Consider the following 16,105-nt stretch of genomic DNA (forward strand, 5'->3'; position numbering starts at 1 on the left):
CAGATGAGAGTTTATTTATTTATTGCTAACTCTTTCATAATTAATGGAGTTTCATTTAGTTGAACCAGTGACTCAGTCACCCAGGAGAGTCAGAGCCATTGTTCCTGCTGTGTTCTCAGCATCTGGAAAGCACAAAGCAGAGAGGAGAAAACTCATGCTGGCTAATGCTGAGGCCAGTTCACCACTGTAGATGAGAATGCTTAAATAAATGAAAATTTGTGAGCAGGGCAGCCTCTGTGAGGAGGAAGGAAAATCTATTTAAAATCTGAAATGGAAAAACCCAGTGGCAATCAATCAGAATAGGTAATCAGAAGCAGAGACTTTGTGACCAGGTCCAAATGAGGAAAAAGGAGGTGTAATTCCCTCATCCAATTAAACCTCAGGACATACTTGTTCAGAAACAAGTGCCACTGCGCTAGGTTTTGTAAAATGTCATACCTTTCTCTGGAAATGAGGTAATGATTCATCTATCACAGGGAGAGGAGAAGGATATTACATGTAATCCACTGCTTGGCAATTAATGTGGAGCAGTTGATACTTTTGTAAAGACTAATCTGGACATTCATCCTAAATGTTCCAAGCTATGAATATTAATCACAGAATAATTTAATCTGAAGGGGACACCTGGAGGTCATCTGGTCCAACCGCCTGCTCAAAGCAGGGCTTTGTCATTAGAGCAGGTTGCTCAGGGTCTTGTCCAGTCAAATTCTGATTATCTCCAAGGATGGGGAGATCCTAATGTCCCTACAATGATTCAGTTTAGTGAACACAAAGCTCAGGAGGGTGAGGGGGAAAAACAAACAGACAAACAAAAAGGAGTAAGATAATTGTATGCACTAAGATAAGGACAGGACCAAATTATGGTCGACAATGCTGGAGAGAGAGAGGGGATAGAAAGCTCTTTCTCTATCCCGTAACAGCACAGCAGTCAGAACGTGTCTTGGACCAGTAAGAGGTACATGACGTGCATGGAAATGATTGTCAAACACTTAGAAGATAGCTGGAAAGAAGAGAGGAACAGATTTTTCTGTGGGTTCACTATGGATGTAGCAGACAAGCGTGAGAGGAGTATGTTGATCATTGGGGAAAAGCTTTCTAATAGTAAAGACCGTGAAACTGGAGTTCTGTCTCAGTGCGGGCTCTCCATCGCTGGAAATTTCAATTATAATGCCAATCTGTCTATAACCTTACTGCAAGGTCAGATTAGCTGTGCCTAAGACATTCCTGACAAAGTGATTTCCCGTTTCAGCTCCATTTTCCCTCAGTCTGTGATGGAAGAACAAGAACATTTGAATCTTTTACAAGGCCTTCTTGAGAGCCATGACTCAAGGATTAGGAAGCAGCAGGCCAGTCCAGCACTATAGATGTAAACGCATAAGCTGAGTACTTGTAAACCAAGCCCTATGGGCCTGATCTACATTTGTCAAATGGACTATTTTAAGAGTGGAGAAAGTTCCATTTACATATTTAGCAGTGGTTGACGTGCCAAAAAAGAATGTTTTGAAATGAAGTTCCCCTGAAGAAGGGTCTACTCAATGATAAAACATAATTTTTGAGGGTTAGAAAGCTCTGATCGTTGCCCTGTCCTTGCTTTGAAAGACTTTGTGTCTTTGATCTTACTTATAAAGCTACTAGTCTTCAGTGAATGATGAAACCTCCCGGCTCTGCCTAGTAGCGACTGAGTGGAAGGACTGGTAAAGCAATATGGAACATCATTATTCAAATCACTGCACCAAATCCTGCCTTTCTAGCGACTTAAAGTAATTTTTTTGGTCTCTGTGAATACAGGCAATGATGTTATCTGCACTCCTAGTGAACCAGCACACAGATCGCAAAATAACACTGGCAGTAATTAGTGCCTTTGGCAGTCCCAAGAGAGAGACCAGCGACTGAATGGGCACGTAGACTGAATTGCATGCTGCAGTTTCCATACGGATGCATCTGATGCAGCTGCGGTCTCTTGTTACCAGAGGATCCAACAGTATTCTGCAGAAACGGGATTAAGAGAGTTCATAATTGTACTGTGGGTTCCCTTGAGATATACCCAAATGCTCAGGTGCCCAACAACTCTTTTTCTTAAACTAACATAGTGATTAAAACAAATCTACTGCAATCATAATATTATGCAAGTGTCAGCAATGACTCTGGAGAAAAGGAGAAATGCAAATTGTAGTCCAAAGTCTTAATCCTGTAATTAATGAAGCATGTTCTTGAAAACCGTGACATTCACCACAGGTACAAAAGTTCACTTGAGTACGTTCACTGGCTGAAAAAGGATTAAAAAGCACTTTGATATATGTGAAAGTGAATATGTGTGAAAACCAAATTTGTACCCTGCGTTCAAGAAAAAGAAGGCATTTTAGTAGAGAGAAATCCACAGCAAAACCTGTGCATTGTTCAGCAATGTTTCTGTCCTACATCTTCACTTATAAATCAAAAGTCATCCATGGGTCCAAGTATTCACATAGCAGCATAACTCAGACTTTTTTACGTTACCATATTTCTAGGAAATAATATGTGACTTTGAGAGATCACTATTTTGAGCTGCAGTTACAAAAAAAACGAACATGACCAAGCGTTTACTTTTTAATTAGAAAGCGATGTAAGTTGTGCATTCTATTTCACCGGACTTCAAATGTGCTTAAGTGATGTTTGTGAAGATTAGAAGGGTGTTGATGAGTATACGAATGAATGAAATATGTTAGTCTTGAAATAAAACTTACGTATTTGGAGGTAGGATTGTCCTCACGATTTTTTGTATTGGTTAGTTTTGCACTAAACCCCATGTCGTGGTGATGTGTAGAACAGGGAGAAGGTATTGTGAAGGTAGGTCAGAACTGTATGAACTGTTTGCTTGACAGGGTTTTTTTTTGATTGAAGTGCTTACAGTGAAGATGTACCAGAATATCACTAAATTTTAGGAAATTGATTGCAACTAGCCAGACTGGGTACTTACTGCAGGATCATGCTTCTGCCTCTACCATACTTTTGGTCCCAGGAATATAATCTCTGGAAAGTGCTATAAATATACAGGACATACTGTATTTCTGATATTTGAAAAATAAGAGGCAGGGAACTGCTAGTTGTAACCGCATTTATAATATTCATAACTAGTAACAAGAGAGGGTGTTTTATTATGGAAGTGGACTTTGCAGTGGCACCCTGCAAGAGAGACCCCACTAAACTTGTTTCTGTTAGTTTGCCTGGTCTTTGCCGCTTCTCTTTACCGCTCAGGACAAAAACTTTCCCATCAGTAGAGGGTTCCTTATTTTGTTAGGTTTGACAAACTTCACTCATTTCTGGAAAGAGGAGATTGGGAGAGATAAGAGAGGGGTAAATAAGTTTCTTTTGGGAGAAATCTTGAATATAATAAATTGCATGTTGGAATTAAAATCACAGCCTCACATTGTTGCCCCATCAGTAAATAAAACACAAAGGGGATTTGTGTTCCTGCTGAGTCTCCCATCTCAAAGGGAAAGGATGGATGGAACAAAGTCTTCCTGCTCTTCCATTTTTGCCTAACCTTGGCTCCTGGAAATCCTTTGCTGTTGTTGTGCTGTGGTGTGGTGGCAGCTCAGAGTTTGCACCACACTCTACAAGCAGAAAGACAGAAAAAGTGATTCCTCTCTCAAAGAGCAGAAACATAAAGGCAGACGGAAGACAGCAGATGGATGCAGTCAGATGAGGGGCTAAAATGAAACAGATAGGCAGTATTGGCTGCTGTGACAGCCAGCAATTCCCACCAGACCTGCATCTTAATTGCTGTTAAATTTCTTAGTTGTTGCTGTTAAACTGGGAAAATAGCAAAGGAAGGATTTAAAGGTGGCAATCAATTGGTTTTGCCTACGTTTTGAATTTGTTCCCTCCAAGCATAGGGGGCACGCAAGAGGCTTTAGAATGTGGCTCCTTCAAAACATTGCAAGGGGATGATGACGTTATGGGTTGACCTGGGGTGGAAATCAGCATTTTTTGGGGCGCTGTTTATCAATAAGTCTGCATGTAACTGAGCTAGAAATGGTGCTCCCTTTTAGCTTTCTCTTGCAATCTCCTGGTTCATGCTACCCAGTACCTCTGCTCCTGTACCTAGGAATAGTTTTGGATCCAGCTATAGGATACTTCGTCAGCTCTAAGCAGCACGTTCGGCCAGCTGTTTTTTAAAAGTAAATCATGGTGTTATGCATGTTTGGAGACTACTATAGTTTTCTTCTGAGAGTTAGAGAAGCTTGTTTTAAGTGATTAACCTCAAAGTCTTTCTTCGTAAATTCATGTGGATCTGCAAATTCTTTTCCACTGTCATTTCTAGAGAATGTGGGAGGGTTGTACCACGCAGTTCTTCAACCATTTCTGTGACTTTACTGCTAACTTTACTGCTAACAGTTTCCTAAGGGGATTTGATTGGTTTGTTTATTTTGAATGAATCCTATTTTTCTAGCATCCCTTATGCCTCCAGCAACCTTCAGAATTTCTTATCTACCTTTGTGGGTTTCCCTCTGCTGGTGACAGTAATCTTATTATAATCTATTCCAGCCTGTAGAGAATTCTAATGAAATCTCTTCAATGTGCCTCAGCACGCTTGTTAGACAGGCAGGGTGACTCACACGCTGAAGTTTTTAAGCAGTGTTTGAGGAAGGAGAGAACTGGATAATTCGGAGAATTGGCAAGGTTATAATGACAACTGCGTCAGTTTTGAATCTGTGGAGAAGGAATCTAACTGCTGTGGGTTGCTGACTATTTTGCTGGGCAATGTGAGATACGATCCCTGCCTTTACTGAGTACCTTTCATCCAAGAATTTCAAAATGTTGCACAGGTATTCAGCCACAGGGAACAGAAGGAAACATGCAGAGCTAAGAGGAAAACATAGAGAGAAGACCTCTATAATAGGCTGAAATCAAGGACCGTGATGTAGTATTGTTGAAAACTACTGTGTCAAGCCTGCAACAAATTTGCTTGTGTTTCTTGATCTTGCACTGCTGACTAATTAGGCTTAATGTGTTCAATGTGCTCTGAATGAGGTATTAAATGCACTGAAGAATATGTTTCAGCACTTAAAACCAATGGAAATAATCCTGTTAAGGTGATTTGGTCAAGTCCCTGGGTGGCATGCATAATGCTGGCAGAAAGTCCAGTATGCTGAATTACGTTTCCTGCATACACAGTGTGCTGGTTTTGGCTGGGGTAGAGTTAATGTTCTTCACAGTAGCTGGTATGGGGCTGTGTTTTGGATTTGTGCTGGAAACAGTGTTGGTAACACAGGGATGTTTTCGTTACTGCTGAGCAGTGCTTACACAGAGTCAAGGCCTTTTCTGCTCCTCACCCCACCCCACCAGCGAGCAGGCTGGGGGTGCAGAAGAAGCTGGGAGGGGACACAGCCGGGACAGCTGACCCCAGCTGACCAAAGGCATATTCCACACCATATGATGTCATGCTCAGCATATAAAGCTGGGGGAAGAAGAAGGAAGGGGGGGACGTTTTGGAGTTTTCTCACTTTTACCCTTCTGATTCTCTCCCCCATCCCACCAGGGGGGAGTGAGTGAGTGGCTGCGTGGGGCTTAGTTGGTGGCTGGGGTTAAACCATGAGAATAGGCATGGCAGTATTTTTTTGTAAACCTAATGTGTAAAAAAATCAGCAAGGCATCACCTAGAAAAAGATCCTACTTACTTACTCATAGTATTACTATTTTTTCATAATTTAAATCCCATCTACTAAACTATATTAATAAATTGAATCAAGCTTAGCAACATTCCTAAGGGGAAAAACATTTAGATAATATTCACCAGACACTTAACTAAGTGTCTCCATTTTATTGGCTTATATCCACATGTCTTCTAACGTTCAGAGTATTAGTTATTTCTTTTGCTGTTTAAATTTTATTAGTTCATGCTATTTAAAATTTCTATAATCAAATAAAATACCTGTAGCTCAAAACTCTCAGGCTACAGAAAACGCTTATTACTTTCTCAAGGCTCTTTGATGCTGAATGAGGAGCATTTGTCCTAACCAATTAAGCGCTTAGGAATTTAAACATAGTGATTATATTTTCTGAGAGAGAAATAAAATCAGATCTATCTTCTCTTATTTAACATAAATCTGTATTTACAGATCTGTAGAGATCTTCTATACAGAAGGTCCTTCTAAGCAGAAGAAACCACAGTCCCCACTCCCTGACCCAGTGAGGACAGCGCAGTATACAAAGCAGAAAGGAGATTTTTCAATAGACATGACACCAAGCAGATTCTTACTAAGCTAATGAAAGTTGCTCCATGAAATGCTGGAGAGAAATGAGCCTATTTATCTTCAATAATGTACCTAGCTTAACCTTCTTTTTCCATTTCCTGGTCCCATTACTGCTTCGACGATGCTTATTCCATCCCAACACCTTTCTGGTCATCTTCTGGTCTCAATCACGCTCCTTTTGCTGGCATATGAGTAACTTTAAAATCACTGTTGGGATTGTACTCTCAAATCACCCAATGACCTGGGATTCTTAGCATACTCTAATTTTATATTATTTCGGAAATAACAAGGTTGCATAAATCAAGGTATGGACAATAGAAGACGATTTTTTTTGCCATGCTAGTGTCAATGAGAGGCAGCCTTTCTTTTTTCTAGAGGGAAGAATCAACTTGGATGAGCCTGAAAGCAAGTACAGTCTCAGTGTCTCAGGATGCTTGTAATGGCTAATCCACACTCAGAGAACTTTTTAAAGTATAAATAAAGTGTAGGCATTTCTTCCTCCAGCACTCCATTTCCTCTGCTTAAATCTGTGTGGCATAGGCTTTACATTTAAAAAGCCTCTTAATCCTATTGCCCACTGGGACTCTGTTAATAACTTCAGGAGTCACTGGGGCACATCTTGCCCCAAGTTACCATCACATATTGTTAAACCAGAGAGTTCTTCAAGCCAGCTCTTCTGTCCTCACACCGTGTCCTATTTCATCGCAGGGTGAGCAAGCTGCCGAATCAATGTCACTAGTAGAGACTTCTGGCACCTTTTTCATTTTCTCTTCATTTACTTTTGTTTCTGCCTGCCAAGGGTCATCTCTAGTTTTAGTCATTACTTATCTATAAAAATGTCTCACCTTTTTCCTAATCTAATTTCACACTTGCGAAATGAAGACTGCATCATCACCATAAAAGAGTGGAACAGACATAGCCGGAGGTATCAAGATCAGTCTTAGGGGACTGATTTCAAGCTTGCGTAGGTCTAGAACTATTGTAAATTGCTTCAGTGCTGCAAAACATTTTTTCCCCTAAAATACACACTGGGCTGATGAAAGATACCAGTCTGACAATCCTAGAGCTTATGGATGCATGAAATCCTCCACTTCAGTCTTTTGCCAGTGACACATGGGCAAGAGTGGATCCACTTTCAGATCCAAATCCTAGTAATTTCTAGACTGAACTCCATAATACTTTCACCTCTAGATAGAGAGTTTGAGGTCTCACCCTTAAACTACAAACTATTCGGAGTATGGGGCAGCTATTCCCAGTTTAAGAAAATACTAAAAGCTGCCATGTACAAATAATTCAGGCTGAACCAAACGTTTGGCATTGAAAAATATTAACAGGAAGCTAGATGGCAGGAACCAGGCAATCCTTCCTGATGTCACCACTTGCCTCTGCAGTAAATGGCAGTATAAGATAGAGTTACAATATAGAGAGTTAACTGTAGAATCACATTTTCAGTGCAGAGAAGGGGCTCCAAAATGTTGTTGGTAGCTCAGTGAGAGACCTTGGCTTGCTTGCAACTAGTTGTGCTGTACGTTCAACCATCCTCACAGATAAGCATATTTTGCTCCTTAAATCTGGATTGTGATGTGGCTAAGATTTATTATCCTGTACAAAGCAGGGACTTTGTAGAACCTGGCAGTATTTTTCGTTTCAGTTGACTTACCAGAGGACATAATGTTCTCTCAAGAAAGGTTCTCACTGCTGGTGACCAGCATTTGAAATTCAGTAACTTACTTTGCTGTATTTTTTCAGTGTTTTTTTACAATGGTTTAATCTCATTATAAAGTCAGTTGTAAAATTCCCTGGTCAGCATTAAGCACCAAACCCTGCAGTTCAGATCACAGAAGTGATGTTCCTCGCTTTCGCAAGAAAAAGGAGAATTTTGATAGTCCTCACAGCTTTTTCTCTTCTGTTCTGTTCATGCTATCATAAAACTTCTCCTTAGAAGTGTTCTACCATTATACTATGTATTGTGACAGTTGTGCTTTTGGAAATGTTTTCAGTCGTCTTTGCAACCATTCTTCCGAGCAGACTGCAGATAAATTGTTCCCCTTAGCTTTTGTTACACCTTTTCTTGTACCTCTTCAAGAAATTAGAAATGTTTTCTTGCTGCTGTTCATTTGCAGATCTCCTTGGTTCCTGTCTTGTTTATTTAACAAAACCTTTCTTGTTCTTTGCCCTATTTTTAGTTTAGTTAAGTTAGTCCTATTTTTATCTGTCCTTTATAAAACAGGGATCAGCCTCTTTATTTTTACAATTATTCTGAGACTTAAGTTGTCTGGTTATATTTAAAAATGAAATAGCTGTTCTTTTGACCACTGAGATTTTACTTCCGCTGCTGTCATCATCTGTCATTTTTATTACATTCTTTTAGATTGTGGGAGGCTTCCTTTCAGCATCTGAATCTGGTTTTGAACTGTCTTTTCCCTTCAGAGTGATGCACTCTTTGAAGCTAATAGCACCGCACAGGAGTGTCTGAGGTTTAATGTAGCACAACCGTGTTTCCTTCCTTTCCTTCTTCATTAATGTTTCAAATGTGGTAATTTTAATTAACCCTATGCCAAGATTCTGAGGGGAGGAGGAAGAGAAGTACTTTCTACACTGATCTGTTCCTTGAAATCTTTTAACTGCAACATACCTAAGCCTTGAATAGCAAAGGTGGCATCATCGTGGATCAGAGTTTTAGTGACTGATCATGCAAAGTTCCTTAATGGAAAAAGGGTAACATTTCTACATCATATTTTTCCCTTAAGTGGTATCTCTGGCACTGTCTGCATCATGAATACTCCAATTCAGATGCATAGCATGTTTTCCCACCTGTTGTATTAGAAGTAACATTACAGCCATGCAAACGTACCAGCTGGTTAGTGTGAATTTCTTGGCCATATTGTTTAGATCATCTACTGTAATTTTTTTTTTTTAAATGAGTCCCTTGTGGTCAATGGTAACTGCAGCAATTTCATAGCCTTTCAAGCCTACAGTTCATAACAAAGTTAGGTGTAGAATTATACATTATTTTACGTTGACTGGTAATTATTCTAAATTCTGTCTGATGTTTTTTGAAACAAGAAGGGGCATGAATAACACATTTTCTCTAGCTCTGTGAAATACCTAAATAGTTTTTATCTTTCAGTGGATTTCATTATTTCTATATAAAAAATAGAAGCAAAACAGGTTTTGAGGTCTTAGTTGCTGTAGGCTCTACTGTACAGAACATGTCAGATCTACTTTTGGTTTAATCTCAAGGCAAAAATGGGGAAAATATTATAAAGTGCTACAAATGGTAGAAAAGATTAGATTATAATACATAGCATTAACTGAGAAAATGTCTTTGAATATCACTGGTAATCATTCTCCATTAAATGCTGTTTCTCAAACTGTACGGTATATTTTCTGAGGTATTTCTACCAACTCAAGTGTACATGGATAACATTTTGTGTTATTTCTTCCTCCATACTTGTGCTATTTAATCATTTACCCAACACGCAAGCATTATCGATCATTTCAATCATTTAGTCCTAGAGATGAAGGCTAAGAGGAACAGGCATCCTCCCAAATATCAAATCGTTACTGCCTTCAACGAGACTGTTTTGTGCCATTGAGTAAGATGGTGTTGCTCAAGACAGTTGTCTCCTAGTGTCTCTTACAACTGTACCATCAAGGTGCTGCTCAACTGTGCTACAATTCTGCCTGAAGCTGAAAGATGAGAGGAAAAAGTTTTAGGAGCATAAGGGTGACAGGTTTTGGGAACACTTGGAAATAAGAAGAGTTGATGACAGTCATCTGAGGGCCTTAATTTATTTAGTTCACAAAGAAAAGTAAAAGCTCAGCAATTTTAGTTCCCTTGAAACTAGTCTGCAATGGAGGAAATAAGTAAGAAAAGTATAAATGTATGTGTTTTATACCCACACTTTCAAACTCCTGTTTGGTTTTCAGCTCCGTAAGCATACAGCTATCTATCTGACCCCTCTGATGAATGCTGTAAGGTTTGTTTTCTACTCAGCTGGAAGATGAAGCTCTGAAATGCAACCCTGTGCAAAGTGAGCCAGGGTGGCAGCGAGAGCACGTTGTAGGACCTCAGTTTGGGCAAGGGCGAGGTGTTAGAGACAAGGGGGGCTGCACTATTGCACATTTCCAGAGCATGCCCAGAAAGCCAGGCTGTGCCAGGCTGCGTGGCAGTGTGAGGCTGTTTTCGGTCATCAGTGTCCAGCCTGGGATTGATTTGTTTGCCAGGGCTGGGAAAGGGTGGAAGCGACAATGTCAGACCTTCTGGTTGGGCTTGCAGAAGGAAGTGCAAGAAAAAATGGAGGAGCAGCTGCTCCTACTGTGTCACCTACTCTTGTCAAGGGACAAATCTACTGACCTGGTCTCAGGCAGACTCACTGTTCTTCACTTCGGCGAGGATCTGATTAAAGAAAGCTAAGTGTCTTGGCTCATAAAGGTTTGATCTTAAATGCACTGAACCTCGTGGTACCAAATGGCACCATTTCCTTCACTGACCAACTCGGTAGGTGTAGGGAGGCATGAACCAGCCTCTGCAACATCTGCCTGAGTGACACCGCTCTGAGGCAACACCGGCTTGCTTTCTTCAAGCTAGTCCTTTCAACGCTCCAAGTTTTCCCAAGGAAAGGGGTTTCAGACCCTCCCCTACAGTCAGACAAGACCCATTTCTTCCATAGACCTTAAATCTCCCCCTTGACTGGCTGTGAAGGAGCCGAGAGAGCCTTCTGCTGAGATTTCACCGTCAGCACTGGCCTCCACAGAGAGTGGCGACACACGTCCTCTTTTTGGAGGAGGAGAGTGGAGGGAGAGACCGGTTCATAATGCCTGCTGTTCCCTTACCCCAGGCTTGCTCTCTGGCAAGCTGGTAAGTGGGAGGTAGTGGTGTATGTGCTACATACTCCTGCAGCTGCTCCTCCAGCTGCTCCTCCAGCAGCTGTTCACGAGAGATGAGATGTGGTGCGGTCATCCATCCCCCTGATTTCAGCACCAACAAAGAGCTAGGGCTGCTTCTCATCACAGACAAAGGTTTGGTGAGAGAGTCTGTTTTGTGACTCCTGCTACACTCCCCTCAGCAGGAACCCCTTTGCCTCTCACAAAAAAGGACTTTTTCCTGGGTGAGGCAGCAGCTCCAGGCCTCCGGTTCCTGCTGAGTTTGCTGTGCAAGTGACTCTTCAGTGCTGCTCCTCTGGAGTTCAAAATCATACTCAGAGCTGTATAAGAAAATGCCTTTTTATAAGAAAAAGCCTTTTTTCTTTGTTTAAGATCCCGTCCGTGTTGAAAACATTCAACTAATTTCTTATTTCTTAGGCAATTTATTTAACTGCAACAAAAAGATTTAAAATTAGATGACTCACTACAGGACTTAGAGCTATATCCAGAGCTCATTCAGCCTTCACTCTTGAACGTCCTTCAGTGCAAGGTGCATCAATCATTTTAATCCTGGAGCTGCCTGTGCTCCTCTGAATTTATTTTTCTGTTCATCTCTGCTTTTCAAAATTATTTAGATGGGAATAAAGATGAAAACTGAGTGGATAGCAAGAGTCACCTACAGTAGTCCAGGGCTTCTCTTTGATGCAAGAAGCTTTCTCCCTACAAGATCTTTTCTGGAAAAAGATCTGTTGGTTGTGACCTTGATGTCTGACCTGTACTAGAGGAATGAACTTCTTTCTATATCATCTTCTCTGCATCATTTGGGTCTTTTTTTGTATACTGTGTACCATACCACACACCTTGGATTCCCTCTTGGAAGGGAGACCTTTTTGAGATCTTCAGAAGTTTCATTTCAGTTTGAGAATACACAAGAATTTGCATTTTAAACTGAAAATATAAAGTATTTATAGACCTTCAAATGAAATCTCAGGAGAACTCCCTCCTTTGATGCTGAGATTCAAAAAGAGGTCACCGCCGTGTGGTCCCACAAGCATATCAGTTCATAAAAGCTGATTTCTAAAGGGCTTGAGTTCCCAAGTGTGTGTATGTGGATTCTAAAAACAGGATTTCAGACTAGCAGATGCAAAGAGGCAAGCAGGGATTATCACAGCTTCAAGACATGAGAAAGAGGGTGCAGGGGAAGGTAAAGAAGGATAGGGATGCTTTCAACTAAAATGAATGCAAATAACACGTGCTGATTTTCTAGAGGGAGTTGAACACATAGTGCCAGGTGCTGCCAGGAACCCAAGAGGGGGTGGGATGGAACCAGCCTGCTCTCCTCATCACTGTGTCCCTGGTCCACACCTGCATCCAGACAGGAGAGAGCAGTTAAGGGATGCTACTGTGGGATAGCACGGGGCTGGGGAGAGGGACAGGTGTGTAACAAGAATTGTGGTATTGCTAAGTCTGTCCTTTGAGCCTCCTAGGTGCCACCGTAGGAACATATCAGTGATTCAGACTCCTACAGCCACCACTAAACTTTTTGTGTGCTGAGAAACCTGATCAAAGGCTTCAGAAATGTTGCCACCAGGGATAGGACACAAGACACAGCATGTCTGCTCTCCCATTTTGGAGCAAGAAAGACAAGAAATTAATTCCAAAAGTAGAACTGAAGTTAGTATCTCTCCAGTCAGAATTTATTCTTCTGACCTTATTTGTCCTAGATCTCCATTCCCCAACAGGTATATGGAAATAAGGTGAAAAATATGCCATCAGTGTGCCCATTTAATTTTTTCCATTAAAGCACAGTTTCATTAGAAATGTATTGGCTCATTGAGCTGCCCAGCCTTTGTTCAAAACCTCTCAGGCTCATGATGATTCATGACAGGGATGTTTACATTTGCACTTCAAAGGCATGAAGGAGAAGCAGATCCAGTGTACAGAGCAACCTTCAACCCATGCTGTGGCGCTAGGACATCGCTTTGCTGACTTGCAACAGTTCACAAATACAGGTGGGCAAATGCCAGACAACTAAGATTTTTTTTTTTTATGGGCTAATGGCTAGGAAGGGACAGCTGAAGGCACATAAATGAAAAGAAAAGGGAAAGGCAAAGAGGACAAGTGATCAAGAGAGCTCTAGGTTGTTCTTCCACCCATTTGTTTTCCCACCACCTGTGCCACATGTGACCTGTGTTTGCATCCTGATGATGCGGGGCTAATTAGACACACACTTCTGCAATTGGAAATGTATCACCAAAAAAAGTCTTGGTCAAGCACGAACATAAGTTTAAAATGGCAGTGTCCCACTGCCTGCTTCTAATGTAGTGAGGTTTAAACAGACCTGCGCTCTCACTGCTCATTCTTTGCAGATGCCCTCGTGCAGGAAAACTCTTTTGATTTCGGCTCCCAGCAGGTTCCCAGCCAGGGCATGTGCAGGCTTGTATGGCAGAGAGGCTCCAAAGGTCACCAGCTGTCTTTAATAAATGAACACATTAATTCAGTAAATCCCCATCAAAGCTCCACAGGAGATGTCTCTTGACTTTACATTATTTGATTGTATTTAATATTCTGTTAATTTGCCAGATGCTTTCTTCAGAGTTTTAGCAGTGCTTCTGCTGCAGTAAAAATCAACACTGCTCCTGGATTTGATTGTCTGTTTCAGTGCTGTCCTGTGGAAAACTATCTCAAATCATTTAACAGTTTAATTTGCTGAAGACCTTCAAATGAATTCATTTAACAAGCACTCACTGGCACTGAATATATATATTAAAAAGCTTTCAAATAAAAATGCCTGAGATAAGGCCAGGCAAATTGATGCACTAAGACCTAGTGCATAAGCAATAAGGGACAATATTTAGGGTTTGGAAGTTGGAAAGATGGGTGAGATCTCAGTAGAGAAGAACAGGAAGGTCAGGGAAAGAGAGAGAAGGAGGTTCAGCTGGGAAGCTGTAGCTTTCTCTCCCCTGATCTTGGACTGGTGTCATTTAGGTCCCAGCTGAGTTATGTGGCTCCAGACCACATGATTTCTTTCTTACTTGCTCAGGGCCTTAGCCAAGGGCTGGTTTGACCAATATGTAATTCACAGTGCCACCTGGATATCCTGCAACCTTTTAATCTTATCTCCCTTTAGTTTTTCATATCCGTTTTGACATCCGCTACCCTTGTACAATTGCAACTGCACTGAAGCAGGAGGTCTTTGGACTACTGTGGAAATCCACAAAATCCATCAAAAAATCTTATTCAAACATAAAAAGAACCAACTTATGTTCAGTGAGATCTGACACTGGACTTCAATAATACCGCAATAGAGTCTGCATCCCCAACTTCTGTCCTTCACTTCCTCTTTCTTTACTGCCCTTCATCTATCTCTCAAGTACCTTTTCTCTTTGATTGATTTCTCAGTCTTTTTATTTCTGTTCCTCCCTTTCCACGTGTAAGAACTCTTCCTTTTGCTGTTTCTCTTATGCCTTACACTGTCTTTCTCTTTCCTTTTCCCCCTACCCTTTCTCTACCTTTTATCATTTTTGCTGACACCTTTTTCTTTCCTTCCCTCCCTCCCTCCTTCCTTCCCTCACCACTCCTGGGGCTCAGCTGTGGCCATTGGTGACTCTACAGCAGATCCACAAGTGGCTTACAGCCTTGCAGGGAGGGGACCTGTCCCTGTGCTCCCCCCAGGTCAGCATGAGGGCAGAAAATCCTCATGTTCCCATCTGTTGTGGTTTAACCCGGCAGGCAGCTAAACACCACACAGCCGTTCGCTCACTCCCCCCTGCAGTGGGATGGGGGACAGAATCGGGGAAAAAAGTAAAATTCCTGGGTTGAGATAAAGACAGTTTAATAGGACAGAAAAGGAAGGGGAAATAATAATGATAATGATAAAAGAATATACAAAATAAGTGATGCACAATGCAATTGCTCACCACCCGCTGACCGATGCCCAGCCAGTCCCCGAGCAGCAGTCACCGCCCCCCGACCAACTCCCCCCAGTTTATGTACTGAGCATGATGTCACATGGTATGGAATGTCCCTTTGGCCAGTTTGGGTCAGCTGTCCTGGCTGTGCCCCCTCCCAGCTTCTCACTGGCAGGGCATGAGAAGCTGAAAAGTCCTTGACTAGTGTAAGCATGACTTAGCAACAGCTAAAACATCAGTGTGTTACCAACATTATTCTCATCCTAAATCCAAACCACAGCACTATACCAGCTACTAGGAAGAAAATTAGAATCATAGAATAGTTTGGGTTGGAAGGGACCTCTAAAGGTCATCTAGTCCAACCCCCCTGCAATGAGCAGGGACTTCTTCAACTAGAGCAGGTTGCTCAGAGCCCCGGCCAACCTGACCTTGAATGTTTCCAGGGATGGGGCATCCACCACCTCTCTGGGCAACCTGTGCCAGTGTTTCACCACGCTCATCATAAAATATTTCTTCCTTATATCTAGTCTAAAACTACCCTCTTTTAGTTTAAAACCATTACCCCTTGTCCTGTCGCAACAGGCTCCGCTACAAAATCTGTCCCCATTTTTCTTATAGGCCCCCTTTAACTACTGACAGGCTGCAATAAGGTCTCCCCAGAGCCTTCTCTTCTCCAGGCTGAACAATCCCAACTCTCTCAGCCTTTCTTCATAGAGGTGTTCCATCCCCCTGACCATTTTCGTGGCCCTCTTCTGGACCCGCTCCAACAGGTCCATGTCTTTCTTATGCTGAGGGCTCCAGAGCTGGACGCAGTACTCCAGGTGGGGTCTCGCCAGAGTGGAGTAGAGGGGCAGAATCACCTCCCTCGACCTGCTGGCCACGCTTCTTTTGATGCGGCCCAGGATACGATTGGCCTTCTGGGCTGCGAGCGCACATTGCTGGCTCATGTCCAGCTTTTCATCCAGCAGTACCCCCAAGTCCTTCTCGGCAGGGCTGCTCTCAATCCCTTCATCCCCCAGCCTGTATTGATACTGGGGCTTGCCCTGACCCAGGTGCAGGACCTTGCACTTGGCCTTGTTAAACTTCATG

General features: G+C 42.0%; 1 long non-coding RNA gene across 1 annotated transcript; it reads right to left on the reverse strand.

The window, feature by feature from the left end:
- Positions 1–10: 10 nt before the first annotated feature.
- LOC143159060 (uncharacterized) lies at positions 11–15,055 on the reverse strand. The gene is made up of 3 exons (XR_012995098.1): positions 15,026–15,055; positions 13,447–13,579; positions 11–122 (listed from the first exon to the last, which is right to left on the reverse strand). It is a non-coding gene; the product is annotated as an uncharacterized LOC143159060 (long non-coding RNA).
- Positions 15,056–16,105: the final 1,050 nt, after the last annotated feature.

This window comes from Aptenodytes patagonicus, chromosome 3 (assembly GCF_965638725.1).
Source record: "Aptenodytes patagonicus chromosome 3, bAptPat1.pri.cur, whole genome shotgun sequence".
Taxonomy (NCBI): Eukaryota; Metazoa; Chordata; class Aves; order Sphenisciformes; family Spheniscidae; genus Aptenodytes; species Aptenodytes patagonicus.